This window comes from Lipotes vexillifer, unplaced genomic scaffold, assembly GCF_000442215.2.
Source record: "Lipotes vexillifer unplaced genomic scaffold, Lipotes_vexillifer_v1.1 scaffold490, whole genome shotgun sequence".
NCBI classification, from domain to species: domain Eukaryota; kingdom Metazoa; phylum Chordata; class Mammalia; order Artiodactyla; family Lipotidae; genus Lipotes; species Lipotes vexillifer.
This window is the reverse complement of record NW_006796397.1, coordinates 3,049,590-3,068,186: the sequence shown is the minus strand read 5'-3', so window position 1 is coordinate 3,068,186 and position 18,597 is coordinate 3,049,590. Positions and strand designations below refer to the sequence as shown.

Below are 18,597 nucleotides of genomic sequence, written 5' to 3'. Positions count from 1 at the left end.
TATATATATATATATATATATATATAGAGAGAGAGAGAGAGAGAGAGAGAGAGAGAGAGAGAGATGATTTCTTTGGGGCTTAAAAAAAAGCTGTATTATGGAGCTTATGTAAATATTTTCCTTTTTCTCCTCCCTGATCATAAACTTGCCCTCACTCCTGGATTTGGAACATAACCAAGCTAAAAGATGAGATCATGTTTGCAGTGCACACTGAGGTCTCAGCAAGAATCTTCTAATTTGAGAGGCATCAGTATTTTATGCATTCATGTGCTGAAATGCTGAAGAATGAAATCAGGAGTTTAAAAGTTATTTTCAACATCGGGACTAAACAAAGGAGATAGGGCTTTCCTTTTTTGTATTTTTTAATATTCAAAATAACATTTTCTGTTGCAAATGTATTTCTGTTTCACTTAGAAAAATTTACTCAATAGTCATTTGCTAATTCAAGTAATGCTAATGTGTTTCTTTCACTTTATTTTTTAGTATTATGTAAATTGGTTAGAGAATGTTAAGTCTTTTTTTTTTTTTTCTTGCGTTATGCGGGCCTCTCACTGTTGTGGCCTCTCCCATTTGCGGAGCACAGGCTCCGGACGCGCAGGCTCAGTGGCCATGGCTCACGGGCCCAGCCGCTCCGCGGCATGTGGGATCTTCCCGAAACGGGGCACGACCCCGCGTCTCCTGCATCGGCAGGCGGACTCTCAAGCACTGCGCCACCAGGGAAGCCCAGAGAATGTTAACTCTTTTGTTCTTATTTTGAAACTGGCAAAATTTTAGACTATTTTTTATTAATTGTCTGATTTGCTTTTTCATCGGGAGAAATTTTTTCCTTTCTTTTTCATGTAATTGTACATTATTATTTATTACCGGTCTCATTTGCTTTTTCAATGTGGAAAGATATATTTCCCCCTTTTTCATGTAATTACACATACTATACTGCTTAGGATGCAGAACATATGAGGATAACTATTCTTTTTTTTTTTTTTTTTGCAGATGTTTACCACATGTGGAGCTTAGCATAAAGAATAAGCATGCATCAAGAATGTCCCACCCCAGTGCCCTTTTGAAACATTTTTATGTGGTTCCATGAAATAGTGCATATTTTAATAGTTGCCATGATGGCCATGCTGAGGTCTTTGGTCTCAGACAACCCAACTCATACTCTCTGCTCTGGGCATCTATTGTTTTTACTTGCTCATTCTACCATCTTCATTTGTCAGGAATCAGGTCTTGATTTTCTTTTGGGAATCACCTCTCCCTAGGCCATGTGGTCCTAGTGAAATGACTACAGTGTCCCACCTACTCTGAAACAAGAAGAATATTCTCTAAGACTTATTTCTGTAAGATTTATAGCTTCTAGGAGAGAGAGGAGTTCCTTTTCCCTGGGTTCTCAAGCTGAAAGAACCATATTTGCCTGAAGCTTATGGTCCTAGCCTCAGGCTTCATGGAAGAAGCTTTCTGCAGAATGATGCCAACACACGGAGAGAACTAGAGCTTTGTCAGCATTTAGCACCATTTGAAGCTAGATCAACCCTTAAAGTCCTCAGTTACTGGAGGCAATACATTCCCTTTTGCTTAAGCTAATTTGAGTTGTATCTCTATTATTTTCAACCAAAAGATCTTTGAATATTGTTTTTCATCTAGAGGTGAGAATGATCAACTTGGTACAAGCAAAAGTAACTTGCCAACAGTTCTGAGTAATAGAAAATACTATCAAAATCTCTTTTGGATAAGTAGTAAGTGTTTGTTGGTTTGGGATCCTAAATTTAGAAAGCTCAAATAACTAACATTTTCTTGTACCCTAGAGACAAGTGTTGAATAAACTAACTGATCCCAAGGATTATTCAAAGATGTAATTTCAGGGTATGTCAGACTATCATTGTAGATTCAACTTAATCACCTACATTTTCAACATTAATAGGATTGTTCTACAGGAATTGATGCCAAGAGAAATGATCCCAAGGCTCAGTGCTAATAACGGCTACAACATATTGGCACATTCTGTGTGCCAGGAAGTGTGCAAAGCCTGTCATTATTTTACATTTAATTCTCAGAAATCCTAAAAGGTGGGTGTTACTGTTCTCCTTTTACAGATAAGAAATCTTAGTGAAGTTCAGCAATGTTCTCAAGCCCAGGTATGTCTAACTTTAAAGCCCAGGCTTTTAACCACTGTTTTCTCTTTAAGTTTCCAAAATTCATAAGAATTCGCTCAATTACTGATTTTTTCAACACATTTTGGAGATACACCTGGCTCATGGTAGGTATATCTATATCCATGTAGATATAATAGATAATATGTAGTAGATATCTATAAGTTTATATATATATATATATATATATATAAATATATATACATATGTGTGTGTGTATATATATATATATATATATATAATCTACAAGGAGCCAGTTATAAGAATCTTTAATTCACATGGCTTATTACAAAACTGTTATGGATAAACCATAATTTGCCATCAACAATTCAATATCTGAATTTTTAATTCTTTCTCTTACAAGAGAAAGAGGCCCAGGCAGCCATTAAAAAAAAAAAAAAATGAGGCAACCAATCCAGCAGACTGCTAGCAGAACGTGGTGTTGCAGCTTCTTCCAAAATTGCACAAACCTCTGGTGGTTTTGGAAGACTTGGAGGGCCTCTCTGCTGATCTAATGAGATCCAAGGGCGATCTGAGACATAGCAGGCAGGAAGGAGGGAGTGGAGAGCCTGGCCCTGGCCCTGTCCACAACCTTCTGTCGTAAGCCAAGTCCTGTGTGTGGATGTGTGCTCCTGACCTGCATCTGGATGTGTGACAACGCCTTGTTTTCATGTTGACTTTTCACAGCTGGGAGCTGTACCGGCACTGCAAGTTTGTTTTAACTTCCCACACAGAGTCCAAAATGTAATTAATTGAGCCCTTATTTGAAGAAAAGATGTGTTTGGTGTATTTAGAGACCCCCAAAAAAGGTAAAAATAATATTTGCAAAACTGAACTAATTCAAATACAACTATGTTTTCTAATGGAGGAGTGAAAAGAAGTAGGGATTTGGAGAGAACACCTAGCTTTGAGTTTCAGTTAACCACTTATTAAATACACGTCTTTGGGCAGATTGTTGTATTTCAGTTTTTCAGCCCATAAAGATGCTGGGAAGATTAAGTTAATATTGATAGGAAAAATTCCTAGAAATCCCTTGAGTCTCAGGGAACACACACCATTCATTCATTTTGATATGTTTATTTCCATAGAATTTCATGAACAGTTAAAAAAGTCAGTTTAAAATTTAATATCTTTAAACACATTACAATGCAGAATACAATACTGTTTGCAATGTTCAACATTCAATGCTATTATTTAAACAAATAGCTAAATAAAAACAGATTTAAATCCTTGTCATCTTAATCATATGAAACATCCAGCAATTGCAAAAAAAGATTAACTTGTTTTGTTCTGATTTTTGGGTGTAGTTTCCCTTAATTGCATATTTGTAGATACTGGTTCTTACTGTGCTTTCCTTTCATGCTGGAGAAGAGACTTATTTCTCTTTAGACACCACTTGTAAGTGTTCCAGGTAATTAAATATTTAGATTAATGAAGAACTATTAGATATTTTTCTCAGAATTAGAACCAATAAAAATACACCTAATGAAACTATATATGACTATCAGAAAAACAGAAAATAAGTGTTGTGATCATGTGGAGAAATTGGAAACCTTGTGCACTGTTGGTGGAAATGTAAAATGGTGCAGCTGCTGTGGAAAACAGTATAGAGGTTTCTCAAAAAATAAAAAATAGGATTACCATATGATCCAGCAATTCCACTTCTGGGTATATATCCAGAAGAATTGAAAGCAGGATCTCAAAGAAATAGTTGCACACTCATGTTCATTGCAGTATTATTCACAATAGCCAAAAGGTGGAAGCAACTCAAATGTACATGAATGAATGAATGAATAAAAAAATGTAGTACATACAATGGAATATTATTTAGTCTTAAAACAGAAGGAAATCCTGTCACATACTGCACCATGTATGGACCAGAGGACATTATACTAAGTGAAATAAGCTAGTCACAAAAAGACAAATATTGTACGATTCCATTTTTATGAAGAATATAGAGTAGTCAGATTCATAGAAACAGAAAGTAAGATGGTGATTGTCAGAGGCTGGGGGGAGGGAGAACTGGGGAATTGTTATTCAATGGGTAGAGAATTTCAGTTTTTCGAGATGAAAAAGGTCTGGAGAGCTGTCGCACAATAATGTGAATGTACTTAACACTATTGAACTGTAAACTTAAGCATGGTTAAAATGCTACATTTTATGCTGTTTTTTACCACGATAAAAAAACTATATACAAATGCAGTTTAATTTGGGAGATGATTCAGAATACTTTATTATCTTTTCAGGCCTGATGATAATTCATCTTCACATGGGGCCTCAGGATAAGCAGCTCAGATATTTGCTTCAGATTACAAGGCACAGAGGTGCAGGCGTCCTCAAACCCAGTGTTTGACTCAAGTGGATGGTGGTAGTGCTGCAGGTCAGAGAGTTTCTTATCAGTTTGTAAGGACTAAATCCAAGGCCATTTGTAGGAGTGGGGAACTGAATTTTGGTCCAGAACTCTTTCTCTGAAGCATGTGAGCTGGGGAAAGCATTCCAGAACCTCATGTTAGTAGGTATCAGTCATCGATAAAGGAAATATTTGTTGATGAAATACACCAATGAAATTCACTGTTTAAATCAAATAAATCATGTTTGTTATTACATATCAGAGTTTCCCTAACTGTGTTCCGTAAAACATTAGCTCTGTGGGTATTACATTTAAAAAAAGGGTTTTGGGGTCAAAAAGTTTGGAAGATATAGGGATAAAAAGAGTTAAAAATGTGATTTTTGGGCTTCCCTGGTGGCGCAGTGGTTGGGAGTCCACCTGCCAATGCAGGGGACACGGGTTCGTGCCCTGGTCCGGGAAGATCCCACATGCCGCGGAGCGGCTGGGCCCGTGAGCCATGGCCGCTGAGCCTGCGCGTCCGGAGCCTGTGCTCCGCAACGGGAGAGGCCACAACAGTGAGAGGTCCGCGTACTGAAAATAAAAAAAAAAAAAAAAAAAAAAAAAAAAAAAAAATGTGATTTTTTACTCCATAACATTAATGTTACTATACCAATATTAACTATTAGATGTTAATATTTAACATTTAATAGGTTGACATTAATGTTAATGTATTCATTAATATCCATGTTAATATATTAACATGTTTTTCCTTATCTCATATAACCAAGGAAGCAGTCCTCAGCACACCAGTGTGAGAATGCTGCCCTGTATCGTAAAAGTCATGATATTTTTGCCACCTGCTTTCCTGTAAGATAGTAGCTTTCTTTCATTTCTCCTGGGTTTGCTGTGAAGCCCATCTCCCTCACCATGAGCACCACTGGGGAAATATCCAGAGAGTAGGGCAGTTGCAGTTTTAGTATTCATTGTTATGAGATACTGTAAAGCTACATGATGATGCAGCTTTTCTGTAATTCGAGCTATTTTCCAAACAGAGCATTAATATTGGACAAACTTGCAAGGGTGTCAATAGAAAAGAGTGAGTCAAGAAGAATACATATTGCAAGGTGAAAATGGTCAAAGTGTGTAGTTTCTTCAGTGGGATAACTTTTTTGTTTTATAAGAAAAAGCTAGCTACTGCATTAGGAAATTATAGTTGGCTTATTTTGAATTGTTATTCCAGAGATTTTAAATGTTACTGTTACTAAAATGATGATAGCTCAGAAATGGCCCATTTAACAGCTAACTGATTAGTTAAAATTAAGCTTGATATGAATGGAGTAATCTCTAGAGGGAGTATATTTTAGAATATTATAAAAACAAACAGCTACTACAATTATCTGCCCACAAAATCCAAATCAACTGAGCAAGAAGAGAGTCAAAGCAGCTTCTTGATATTTTGAGAGTCCTTATATGTGTTACTTTTTCAGCTGAAAACTCAGGGTTGCTACAACTACACTCAATTAATATTCTTTGTTTTATTTGTAGTCAAAGCCAGGACACACCATCAGAGGGTGGGCAGGGAAGCCTTGTGTGTAGAACTTTGATGGTGAGTCCCTGATACGTCATCTAAGTTAAGTCATTAGCATTAGAGGCATTTGGTTTTGAACCTGAAAAGTGGAATCATGAATCTAAGTTATTACAAGAGACAGTGTGATTAGTAGAAAGAAGTATTGGCTGTGTATTTTTTTAACTCTTTTTTTTTTTTTCAGTGTATAGTTTTATCTTTACCAGAGCACTTGTTCTGAAATGCTCCTTCTGAAATTACCTCTTGCCCTACTCCTTTTATTTTTTAATTTAGCAGGTATTTATTGAGCACCTACTATCTGCCAAACATTGGGTGGTGCACCGAAGATATTTGTTTTGCTACCATATTTAAGAAGTATATTTTTTAAAAATTAATTTGTTTCATTTATTATTTTTAATTTTTGGTTGCATTGGGTCTTTGTTGCTGCGCGTGGGCTTTCTCTAGTTGCGGCGAGCAGTAGCTGCTCTTCGTTGCGGTGCGTGGGCTTCTCACTGCGGTGGCTCCTCTTGTTGTGGAGCATGGGCTCTAGGAGCACGGACTTCAGCAGTTGTGGCACTCGGGCTCACTAGTTGTAGCTCATGGGCTCTAGAGCGCAGGCTCAGTAGTTGTGGCGCACGGGCTTCGTTGCTCCGTGGCATGTGGGATCTTCCCGGACCAGGGCTCAAACACGTGTCCCCTGCATTGGCAGGTGGGTTCTTAACCACTGTGCCACCAGGGAAGCCCTAAGAAGCATATTTTTATTTGCACTAAGAAAAATTAAGACAGGTTAGTCCCCATGATGCACAAAAATGAAAACAAATACATTAAGATACCAGTTTAAACATTAACAACCTATATATCAAAATTTTGGTATGATTGCTTTTTGAGAAACTGGTTTTCAAATTCCTTTTAAGATTTGCTTTGTCTAGGAAATGAACATGTATCACAGCGGAGGAAAACTGAGTGGTTAAACATATAAAACCATGTTCAATGTTACCAGAAGTCAGAGCAAAACAAATCACTCTTCAGATTAAAAAAATAGGAAAGTATCAACCATTGGCAAAGATGTGGACAAGTAGCATGGCTCATTCCCTCAGTGGAAATCTAAATTAATATACTCCCTATGTAATACACATTGATAATACCTATAAAATTTTAATTGTTTATACCCTTCAACCCAGCAATTACACTTCTAGTTATACATCATAGACTAGAGAATTTGTCTCATGCGTGAAGTGGGAGACAGGTATAAGAATCTCTTGTTTGTTGAAACATTGTAATAATAGAAAGTAGAAACATTTCCAGTGACCATCCTCAAGGAAACTTGAAACTTAAATTTAAAATGGCATAGTGGGGCTGCCCTAGTGGCGCAGTGGTTGAGAGTCTGCCTGCCGATGCAGGGGACACGGGTTCGTGCCCCGGTCCGGGAAGATCCCACATGCCACGGAGTGGCTGGGCCCGTGAGCCATGGCCGCTGAGCCTGCGCGTCCGGAGCCTGTGCTCCGCAACGGGAGAGGCCACAACAGTGAGGGACCCGCGTACCGCAAAAAGAAAAAATAAATAAATAAAATTGTATAGTGATACTGTGGAATATTATCTATCAGCTAAGAGAAATACCACAAAGATGGATTTAAAAATCATAAAGTTGGGCTTCCCTGGTGGCTCAGTGGTTGAGAGTCCACCTGCCGATGCAGGAGACACGGGTTCGTGCCCTGGTCTGGGAGGATCCCACATGCCGCAGAGCGGTTGGCCCTGTGAGCCATGGCCACTGAGCCTATGCGTCCGGGGCCTTGCTTCGCAACGGGAGAGGCCACAACAGCGAGAGGCCCGCGTACCACAAAAAAAATAATAATAATAAATAAAAATCATAGAGTTGAATAAAAATGGCAAGTTGTAGATTATGTGCTACTTATGTAACATTTTAAAATGGACAAATACATTCATATTATAAAGAATTGATTTATTTCTATATGTATGCATATATATATGTATATGAATATACAATACAAATACAAACACATACACATATATGTATATGTAATAGTATAACAAAACACACTGGAAGGATACACCTAAATTCATAAAAGTGGTTTCCTCTGAAGACACTGGCAGGGTAGTCGGTTTGGACTGGAGTTGAGGGGAATGGTCAAGGGGTCTTGAACTTTATCTGTAATGTTTTACTTCTTGTATAGAAAGACAAAGAATTTGTCAAAATGTTAACAATGTTCAGTTCTGGGTGTTGACACTTGGGTGTTTATGAAATTCTTTTTGTTTTTCTATATTTTGAAATTTTCTTATAAACAAGATCTTTTTTTTTCTGGACATCAATCTACTTTGTGCCTAGGTTTGATAAGTTGTGCACATTTCACACAATAGTAATGAAGGGGTCTTGGAACAACGCATGTGTAATCCTCTGCATAGCTGCCCGGCACATTTTCACCAAGCCAGCCTAAAAATAACTGAAAAGTAAAAGTATGATTGGGTAGAGGGCCCCTCAGCTGACCTTCAGGACTTTTGGTTTGTCCGTCAGTTAATCTTGTCACAATCACATAATTATGAGGTTGGTTTGAGCTTGATGAACCAATATATACAAGGAAAATACGCTGTAACCAGAACTGTGCCACGTCAAAGCCCTTGGGACACCATGATTTTCTGGTGTTTCTACGTGAGGTTTTCCTCAAGGTAACAAAGCCTTTAAAAATAACTTGCTTTTCAGGCATATCACCCTTTCCAAAGAATATGCCTCTTCTCCAAGCCGAGTTGTATATTCCCCAAAATATGCTGATGCTGTATGTCCGTCACATAAATACCCAAATGTCACACCATACCCTAGCAGGTTACAGTTGGGCAGTACAATACCTTTAAAAGCAGTGGGGCTGCAGAATTCTATAGAAAAGACCATTATATCCTCCTCTGAAAGAGAATCTCATAAGCTGAAACACCAGTTAATAAAAAATACAGGACAGAGAAAACTAACAAGGATACAAGTGCACTCAAGCGATACTCAAAATTCCAGCTGGGTTGAACTTAGAGTTATTTAAGAAAAGTCAAATATCTGAAGAACTAGTTTGGGAGCCTCAGTGTGTCTTTTTTTTTTTTTTTTCTTTAAGGTACATACCACTTAGCTCTCCGGAAAAAAAAAAAAAGTTGAAAGGGGTTTCTAACCAACAGAATGAAATCTGAGACTGAAATCTCAGGTCACATGCAAAGTTAAAACTCAGCATTCCCAGTAAAGGTTTCTTCCTTCTAAACTTTGTATTTTGAAAAAGTTCAGGCCTTGAGAAAAGTTGAAAGAATACTCAGTGAAATTCTGAAGGTATTTGGCACAATGAAAAGACTGGAAAATAATTTACATGAGGAAAAAAAATCTGTAAATTTTCCTAATTCCTGTTTAATTTTACAAATGTGCACAAACTCTATAGATGTATATGCTTTGCTTACGCATTTAAATTTAGTAAAATTACATTTAAGGAAAAGCAGGAGGAAATTTGGCGAAAAGAGAAGAAACAAGAGTAAGGAACAAAAAGCCATATAGAACGCACAAAACCCTGTGATGCTTCGGATTTTTAAACAGGGCCTGAACAATTGGTTTGCTTGATTTTTAAAACAGAGTTGAAGTTGTTTTAATATTCTATAGAGAAAACTGAAGGGGATCCTAGTGGGACTGTGTAGTGTCAGAGACCAGAGGCAAAGAAGGAAGTACGTTGTCCTTTCTCTAAGGGAAAAGTGAGTGGGAAGGGAGGAGACTGTTAAGTTAATGAATGCTTCCTTCCTTTCTCTCTCACTTCAGGAGTAGCCAGAGACCAAAGACCTGCTTCCTTCTCCTTTAGGATCTGTGCCTTTAGCATTGAAAGATGGCCAGCATTTTCCAGCAATGTTAATAGTAGTGTGGATATGACTTTTTCTATCAACATAGTATAAAATAAGAGTGATATGCAAAGGCATTACATTACACATTATTTCTACTCTTAGTGGCTCCTGGCTCTTTCTCTCCTTTCTCTCAAGCTCCCTTGAGTCAGCAGTCTTATTTGCTCCAGCCCAGGGACTTGGTTTATCTACTCTTTGTTAACGGGTCTGGCTGAGATCAGGAAGCCCCTTCCTCATGCTAAACCTGTGGCTTCCAGGTCAAGCTTCATTCATGCTGTTTATACCACATACTTGCTTCCTGCCTCGGCAAATTGGTTCCAGTTCTTCCAGGTCAGATGTATTCTGCTGTCTCCTGAGTCTTGGCTTGCGTTAACACCCAAAGTCCTTGTGTCAGTGTCTTGTTGAGCCTCTAGAGGGGCATCTGTCTCAATGGTTGTTGCAAAACTTCACTATTCTCGGTCTCTAACTGTGGGTATCCATCTGTGGAATGAAGCCGTCCATAAATTCAATAATTTTTATTGGATACTTGTTAGAGGCAAGGAGCATTGTACTCTGCTGGGAGCTGGGAATACAACGTTGGTTAAGATAGCCATGGTTTCTGCTCTCATGGTTCTTTTCGTCAAATGTGAACTTACACAGACAGCCTGCTCCAAGGAGGGGCCAGCTTTTATTCACTAACATGAACTGTACACAGAAAATACTGAGTAAGTACATGTGTGTATGTTAGTGGGTGGGAAGCAAGATTAGAAGTAGGAAGGCTAGAGCTATCACAATTGTACAGGTGAAAAAATTGTATAGGTTAGATAGTATTTTGACTGCAATGGAAATAGTGAGAAGTGATAATCTGAAGGTAGAGCAAACAGGCCTGGCTAATGGGTTTGTTATGGAGTGTGAGAGACATAGAGGAAGCAGCGAAGACCCATTTGTTTTTGACCTGAGCCACTGAATGAATGGTTGAGCTATTTACTGAGATGAGGAGATGGAAGATGTGTTCATGGGAATCAGTTTAGTTTTTGTCATGTAACATTTAATTTTCCTACTGAACACATTGAGTAAAGATGTTGAGATGTCAACTAAATACACGAGTTTGGAGTTCAGGGGCGAGGTCTAGTCTGGAGATAAAATTTTGAGAATTATCAATGTGTGGATACACTTAAAGAGATGGGTCTGGATATAATACCTTGAGAGAGAGAGTCTTAATAGAGAAGCGGATCAAAGGTACTGCCCTGGGACAGTCCAACATTTAGATCCTGGGAGAAGGAAGAGGCAGCATTGGTAACTTAGAAGGTCCAGCCAGGAGGTAGGAGAGAAACCACTAGTGCTCTGTATCCCTGTAGGCAAAGAAAATGTCTCAAGTAGGAGAGAGTGAGTACCTGGGTCATAAGATATTGAGTGGTTAAGTAAGATGAAAACTGAGAATTGGCTACCGGTTTGGCCACAAGGTGACCTTGACAAGTGTGGTCTGATTGGATCTGGTTGAGGAGAAAATGATGGGCGAAGAAGCATGGGCACCAAATGTAAATATCCCTTTGGGAGTTTTACTACAAAGGGAGTAGAGAACTGGGTGTGAGATGGGTATGTGGGGTCAAGTAAAATTTTCTAAAATGGAAACATTAGTCTGATTGGATCTGGTTGAGGAGAAAATGATGGGCGAAGAAGCATGGGCACCAAATGTAAATATCCCTTTGGGAGTTTTACTACAAAGGGAGTAGAGAACTGGGTGTGAGATGGGTATGTGGGGTCAAGTAAAATTTTCTAAAATGGGAAACATTACAGTATGTTTGTAAGTTGATGGGAATGATCAGAGAGAGAGAGAGAGAGAGAGAGAAAGAGAGATATCTGAGGATGCAGGTGAAAAAGGAATTACTGCAGTATCAAAGTCCTTGAGTAGCTGAAGAAATGGAATCCAGTGCACAGGTGGAGGGAGAAGGGCCAACAAGAGAGAAAGCAGAGCAGAGAAGAATAGACACAGATAAATTTGCAGATGTGGTGGTGGGAAGCTGAGGATATTTCTTCAGAGGGCTTTGCTATTCTTAGTATCAATAAAACAAGAAATAAGAAGCAGGGTCAGCAGTTGAATTCAGGTAAAGGGTCGAAGATATTGAAGATTTGAGGAAAGAGGAGGAGAAGTAACATAAACCTCTTGGAGAATAAGAGAGTGAGCTGATAAGGAAAATATAGTAGGGTTGCTGAGCAGTGCTAAGAACCCACTGAGGCTTGTGGTCATAAATTTAAGTGAGACCAATCGTGGTTGCAGTTGGTAAAAAAAGTAGTAGGGACAATGGATTAGAGATCCTGGTGGGGTCAAATCATTGTTGGAATCAAGATACTGGAGGCGATGAGTTGGAACAATAGAGATTGATGGTCAGAGAGGGATGCTTGAAATTGAGATCTGGGAGGCGGAGCATTTATTTCTGATGAAAACGACCTGGACATGATCATGTTTCTAGGCGACTGAAGTGGCATGGAAGAACAGGTTGCTGGAGGGGAAAAAGTCAAGTAACTGAGAGGCCAGAGCTTTCCAGAGGTGGAATATACAAGGGATCTTATTGGTAATTTGTCATAAGTTCTAGAGGGCAACTGGAAGGGTTTGGAGGGTTGAGAAAGAAGGATTGAACAGGTTAGGGAACGTTCAGAGCCATATGGTGATAAGAATCCAGGTGATGAGCAATGACTAAGAAGGCTTGGATTTCTTATGGAGACTGAAGGAAACAGGATTGAGAGGTCCTCATAGTCTCTTCAGGGAAGATGATTAGGCTGTTCTCATTCTATTATTCTAGCTTCTTTCTTGGGACCAGTCTCTCAGGTGCTCTTGCATTATAGCCTTTGCCATTGTTCAGAATGTTCTTTCCATCTTCTGCATCTGCTGAATCCTCAGTTCCCTTCTTATCTTGCTCCAATCATCCCAGACCAAGGATCATCTCAGTTCTTCTAGCACTTACAGTCACATTTGATACTTAACATGTAATACTGTTCTGTTCCTCCTGGAAAAGTGGTACAGATGCAACGGTTTTCAGGGCAGAAATAGAGACACAGATGTAGAGAACAAACGTATGGACACCAACGGGGGAAAGTGGCGGGGGGGTATGGTGATGTGATGAATTGGGAGATCGGGATTGACATGTATACACTAATATGTATAAAATGGATAACTAATAACCTGCTGTATAAAAAAGCAAATAAAATAAAATTCAAAAAAATAATACTTTTCTGTTGCTTAGTTATCTTTTTATCATGTTTCCTGTCATCTCTATATGTATCTTTCAACTCTTAATATGGCTTAGCAAATGTCAATGAATATTGGTTGATTTTTCATGAAAGAGGCTAACATCTTCCAGAAATTATATGGGTAAGCTGGGGAAATGGTAAAGGAAAATTTAATTTAAATTTTTGCAGCAAATGTTAACAATGTAAGGACACTTTAAAAGAAAAAAAAATTCTTAAGCATCTCTGGAAATGAATTTCCCACTTCGAAAAACATCAACTTAAGAAAAAAGTCTTTTATTATGGGAAAGTCTATTGGTTTTTTTTCTTTTAACTTATTTATTTATGTTGGCTGCATTGGGTCTTCGTTGCTGTGCGTGGGCTTTCTCTAGTTTCAGTGAGCGGGGGCTACTCTTTGTTGCAGATCACTGGCTCTAGGCAGGGGCGGGCTTCAGTAGTGGTGGCACGCAGGCTCAGTAGTTGTGGCTCATGGGCTCTCGAGCGCAGGCTCAGTAGTTGGGGTACACGGGCTTAGTTGCTCCGCAGCATGTGGGATCTTCCCGGACCAGGGCTCGAACCCACGTCCCCTGCATTGGCAGGTGGATTGTTAACCACTGTGCCACCAGGGAAGTCCAGTCTATTGGTTTTTAATTATCCCTGTCCTCCTCCCCCGCCAAAAGAGGGTAAATGCTGCTTTTTAATATTACCATTAAAACAAAAATACAAAATGAAAACAAATTTCTTATTGAAATTATTACCGAATTCTAAAGACTATGTCTGCGGGACCCAGTTGAGGCAATCTCCTCCTTAGATTACATGGTAAAAAACATTGGGTGAGTAAAAACCTAAAGGAATGTTATAGCAGGTAATTTTAACAAATACGTGGAACTAACCATTTGCAAAATATGTTAGGAAATAAATTTTATAGGGCCAAACTTATAACAAGGGCTTGCCCAGAGAGAGTGCTCAATAAAAGGTAATAACATTAATAACAGAAGATCAATAGCAATGGCAATAGTAATTTTTAAATTTTGGTGTTTTTACAAGTGGAGTTTCAGCATTTCTTTTATTGCCCCCCCCCGTCACAAAACAACGTTTTTGATTTTTTTCTCTTCTCCAGGCCAAAACAAAAGTTCTCTGCGGGGCAGCTATGGAGGTGGGGGCCAGGACGAAGCCTTCACTCTGGAACCCCTCCTCCTGAGGCAGGGAGAGCAGAGGCTCTGCCACATCCCCTACGGAGCTAAGACCACAGGGATCTCAGGGGAGGTTGCTGTTCCTTTGAAATGGTGTGAGGTTTCCTGCATTGTCAGTAGACCCACTGAGGGGGAAATTAAAGGGGCATTGTGGAAACTGCTATTGGAGGCTCTGCACAGGCACAGGAAATGACAAGTGTGCAGGAACTCAGGCTTACTGTAAGGGAAATTGCTTTGGGTTTTTATTTCCAAATTCTCTGAGGAATCCACCAGCCTGAATCAGGTGTCTGTTTTGGGCTCTGCTCTGCAAACGGGTTCACCTGACAGTATCTTTTCCTCATTAATTTGAAATTTGCTGGCTGCAGATATTATCAGTGAAAACCATATTCTAATCTTGGATATAGATATAGAAAATGTGGCTTTAGATTATGGCCTTAGGTTATGGTGATATATAAAACACCTACAGGTATGAATTAGAATCTTTATGGGCAAATTTTAGAAATAAAGTACTAAATCTGTCTGTAATAATAGGTCAACTGAGCAGAAAATAGGAGCACAGGCTGTAGTTTGTAGACCAGTATCCTGTCACAACAATTTTGGAACATTTGGTTCTTGTTCTGTCACACATTCTTAAGAGTAGTTACGCAACTGCCTCCAAGATGTTGGCTGTTTCAGACAAACTTTGAAGTTAGCGTCCCTTCGCCTCTCTTTCTTGGGTGAAAGGAATCGATTTTTATGTGGTGGTCGAGGGTCATATTTCTCCTCAACAAACTTTATCTTTTGAAACTTTTAAAGAATTGAGCTTTAAAAATATAAGACTCTCGCTCTGAGGGAAAGGGGGCTCATTTTCACCTGTGGGGCACAAAGCGGAGGTTCAGGGCGGGCTCTGGAGTCACAGCTAAGTCACATCCTCACTCTAATCTGTAGAATGAGGATGATAGAGCTGTTATAGGGTTTAATGAGTTAGGATTTGTAAAGTGCAAAGCATATGCAGTACTATATGAGGACTTGTTAAAAAAGAAAAACAACCAGATGATTTTCTACTGATAAAGTCTTTTAGAACTTTGAGGTCTTTGCTTCTGTAAGGAACACAAACAGGTTCTTATGAATTTGTTCAGCAGTCTGCTAATCAACAGAATCTGGGGACATGCCACTGTCATAAATAAGTGGGTCCACACCTATAGGAAGGGTGGTTCCTTGCGAGAAATACAGCCTCAGTAAATTTGACGCTCTGCTGTCAAACGTTTTTATGCAAGTGAGATAGTGTGCACCTCTTTATCTCACCCCCCTGCTTGCAATTCTTTTTGAAAAAATTTGGAACGAATGACCAAGATACCACCTTGAACCAAAGAAAGTTTGTATCTTATGGTAACAAATACTATAACTTGAACAAAGTCCTAATTTGTAAGAGACCAATGAAAGGAGAGGATTCATTCCCCCTAGAAATCAGTTAATATTGCATTATTAAAATGTAGGGGAAACCCCTTTTCTAGAGCTTTGCTGGGGAACAAGAATTTTTAGTTTGTTTTAAACCTTTTCTCTATGCTTCAGGAGTCTGTATTTCTGCAAATAATATCACATTATTAGTGTAAATATTTAGAGAAAACACCTATGTAGACATTGTTGGTTTTGCAAATACTGATATAATTTCTTGTGTTTTTCCGTATCATCTACAGAAAATAATTAAATAGCCCAAAATTTTAAAGATGTTTTGAGAAAAAAAAAATCCCAGCCAACCAAACAAACCCCCAAATCTTTCATTTTGCCAATAATGTAAAGCTTTTGATGACAGGTGGTATGTCCTGTTGGCTGAAGACTTGGGCTCAGAGCTAGATGGATGTGGGTTTGAATCCTGACTTTCCCACTTATTAGCTGTACTATCTTAGCAAGTTGTAAGGCCTTCAGTGTATAGGTAGGTTTCTACGTAGGCCTCAGTTTGTATACAGCCTTATAGGGCTGTGAGAAGTAAATGTATTCATATGTATTGCATGTTTAGAACTCTGCCTGGCACAGAGTAAGTGTTCACTGTTGAGTTACACATAACTGGTTACACTATTGAGAATCTGACTACTGTGAACAGTTACTTCATCACTCTTTGAAGACAAGACACTGTGAAGTTATCTAGGACTTGGTTTTTCTCTCTCTTCTTCTATGCCATTTTTTTTCTATGCCATTTTATTTAGAAATTCAAAAGGCTTAACGTGATTGATATGTTTAAATGTAGGATTAAATATCCAAACACAGCTCACGTGTTCATGTCTGCTCTTGAAACTAAAACTTGACAATTTGAGGCACGAATACTATGTCATTTGAGTCTATGAGAAATCTAAGGCCTTGAATCTAGAGAGACTGTATCACAGCTGAGGCTAACTCTACCTAGACTGTTGCTCCAACAGGGCATTATGCCTATGGGTTTCTCCAAGGCCTCACTCAAGCCTCTCACACAGTAAGTGTTCAATAAATATTGGTAAGGAATGAATTGTTCATTTTAGAGATTTTTGCAGGAATCCAGTTGATCAATAATGATTTGACTTTTGTCAAACTATCTCCAATTGGGTGAGTTCTGTATGTATAGGTACAAGCGAAAAAGGAGGAGAAACACTTCCTCTTCTCTCCAAGTAGGGAAACCCAGTAACTTTCCAAATAATAATACTGCGTAAGTAATAATATCAGAAACCTCCCCATTCTACTCTCCAACGTTTTGAAGGCCTAGGACCATAACATTTTAGGACTGGAAGAGGTCTCCTAGGCCAACCTCCTGATTTTACAGAGGAGAAAACAGACTTGGAGAGTTTAAGCTGATCGTCCTAGGTTCCACAGCTCGTCGAAGGGCAGTCAGGACTGGAAGTCTGGTCTCTGAAACCTGTCAGCCCAGAGTCATTTCACCAGCCTCTTGGTAAAACAGTGCCCTTTGATTTAAGCATATCTTTTAATAGACAAACCGGGTGTAAAAAAGGAGTATCAAAGTGGCGTACTGATGACAGCATTCGTCAACTCTTGCAGCGACCAGTTCCCCGACGCCCCAGCCTGGGCGCACAGCAGCACAGCAGTTCCCAGTACTCCTCTCCTCTCCCTCCCTCCGCGGTCCGAGGGGAAAGGCAAGCTGTGGCAGCGCTCAGGGTTCATCCGTCAGCCTGAGAGGAAAAGGGGGAGGAGAGAGAGAGGAGGCGGGCAGCGGGAGGAGGAGTTTCTCCGTGGCCCGGAGCTCCCGGGGGGACCGCGGAGGAGGAGCGCCCTTCCCCCCGCACGCTGATTGCTGTGGCGTCCTGCCCGTCCCCGCCCGCGTGTGTGAGGGGGAGCGAGTGCGCTGGGTCGGCCCGATGGGGGTAATCGAGGGTTTCGGGGACGACGAGCGGCGCTTTCCTCTTCCCAGTGAGTGAGGGAGGGAAGTCGGCGGCTCTCGTGCCCGGCCACTTTCCCTGCGCGATTCCCTGAGCTCCCTGCAGGAGGAGAAAGTCCCCGGCGGGTCCGGATGGCGTAGTTGCGCCGCGGCGCAGCAGCTGCCGGAGCTCGCCGCCGCCGGGCGCGGGGCGGGGAAACTTCGTTCTGCTTGCCTCCAGCTTGTGGCGGGTGGATCTCCGCTTGACACATCGCCTCCAAGGTACGCGCCGGCTCGGCCCCGCGGCACTGCCGCCGGCGCCGGGACGCCCTTGGCCGCACCACTAGCCCAGCACCCGTTCCGGCCGAGGGCTCTGCAGGCTGCGCGGTGCCTGTCGGCGTTGCGCGGTGGTCCGCGCCTGTTTCCCGGCCGGGGGTTGCTCCGGCCGCCCGGACCCCCGGGCTTGTGGGGGCGGCGTTGGTCTGTTAGTGTTTACACTCCGAGGTGCGTGGGCAGCGGCCGCTCCGGGGTGGGCAGCGCTCGGGGCGCTGCACTGTGCTGGCGAAGACATCTGCTCCGCGCCTGCCCTCACTCTTCCTTTCCGCGGTTTCTTCTGACCTCCGCGGGGCGCGCTGGCCACTTCCCACTGCGCTCGTGACAGCGTCGGTGGGAGAGATTTGTTGTGGGTTTGCACGCAGTTGCCGTTGCAGAGGCTGCGGCCCCGGGACTCGAGCACCGACGTGAGCTACGCTCCCTGCGGGCCGCGCCCTCGGGGTGCTGTGCTGGAGGCGCCGAGCGCTGCAGCTCGGAGCCCCGCAGAGAATCCTCCTTCCCGCGTTAACTTACTAGCCACCTTAGCCAGTTTATTTGGTTAGAATACGCTGGAAAGTTGGACTGTTGCTAGGAGGATCTTCTTGCAGTCTTGTTCTTATTAGGGCGTTTGCCTCACTTTCCGGAATCATTTAGTGTAGGGA

General features: G+C 40.9%; 1 protein-coding gene across 1 annotated transcript in view; it reads left to right on the top strand.

Moving 5' to 3' along the window:
* The first annotated feature begins 17,852 nt into the window (after window positions 1-17,852).
* Window positions 17,853-18,597, top strand: part of TGFBR3 (transforming growth factor beta receptor 3) — a 216,109-nt gene continuing 215,364 nt past the window's right edge. Inside the window, exon 1 of the mRNA XM_007468528.1 lies at window positions 17,853-17,905. The gene's annotated coding sequence lies outside the window, so the exon portion shown is untranslated. The remainder of the gene's footprint in view (window positions 17,906-18,597) is intronic.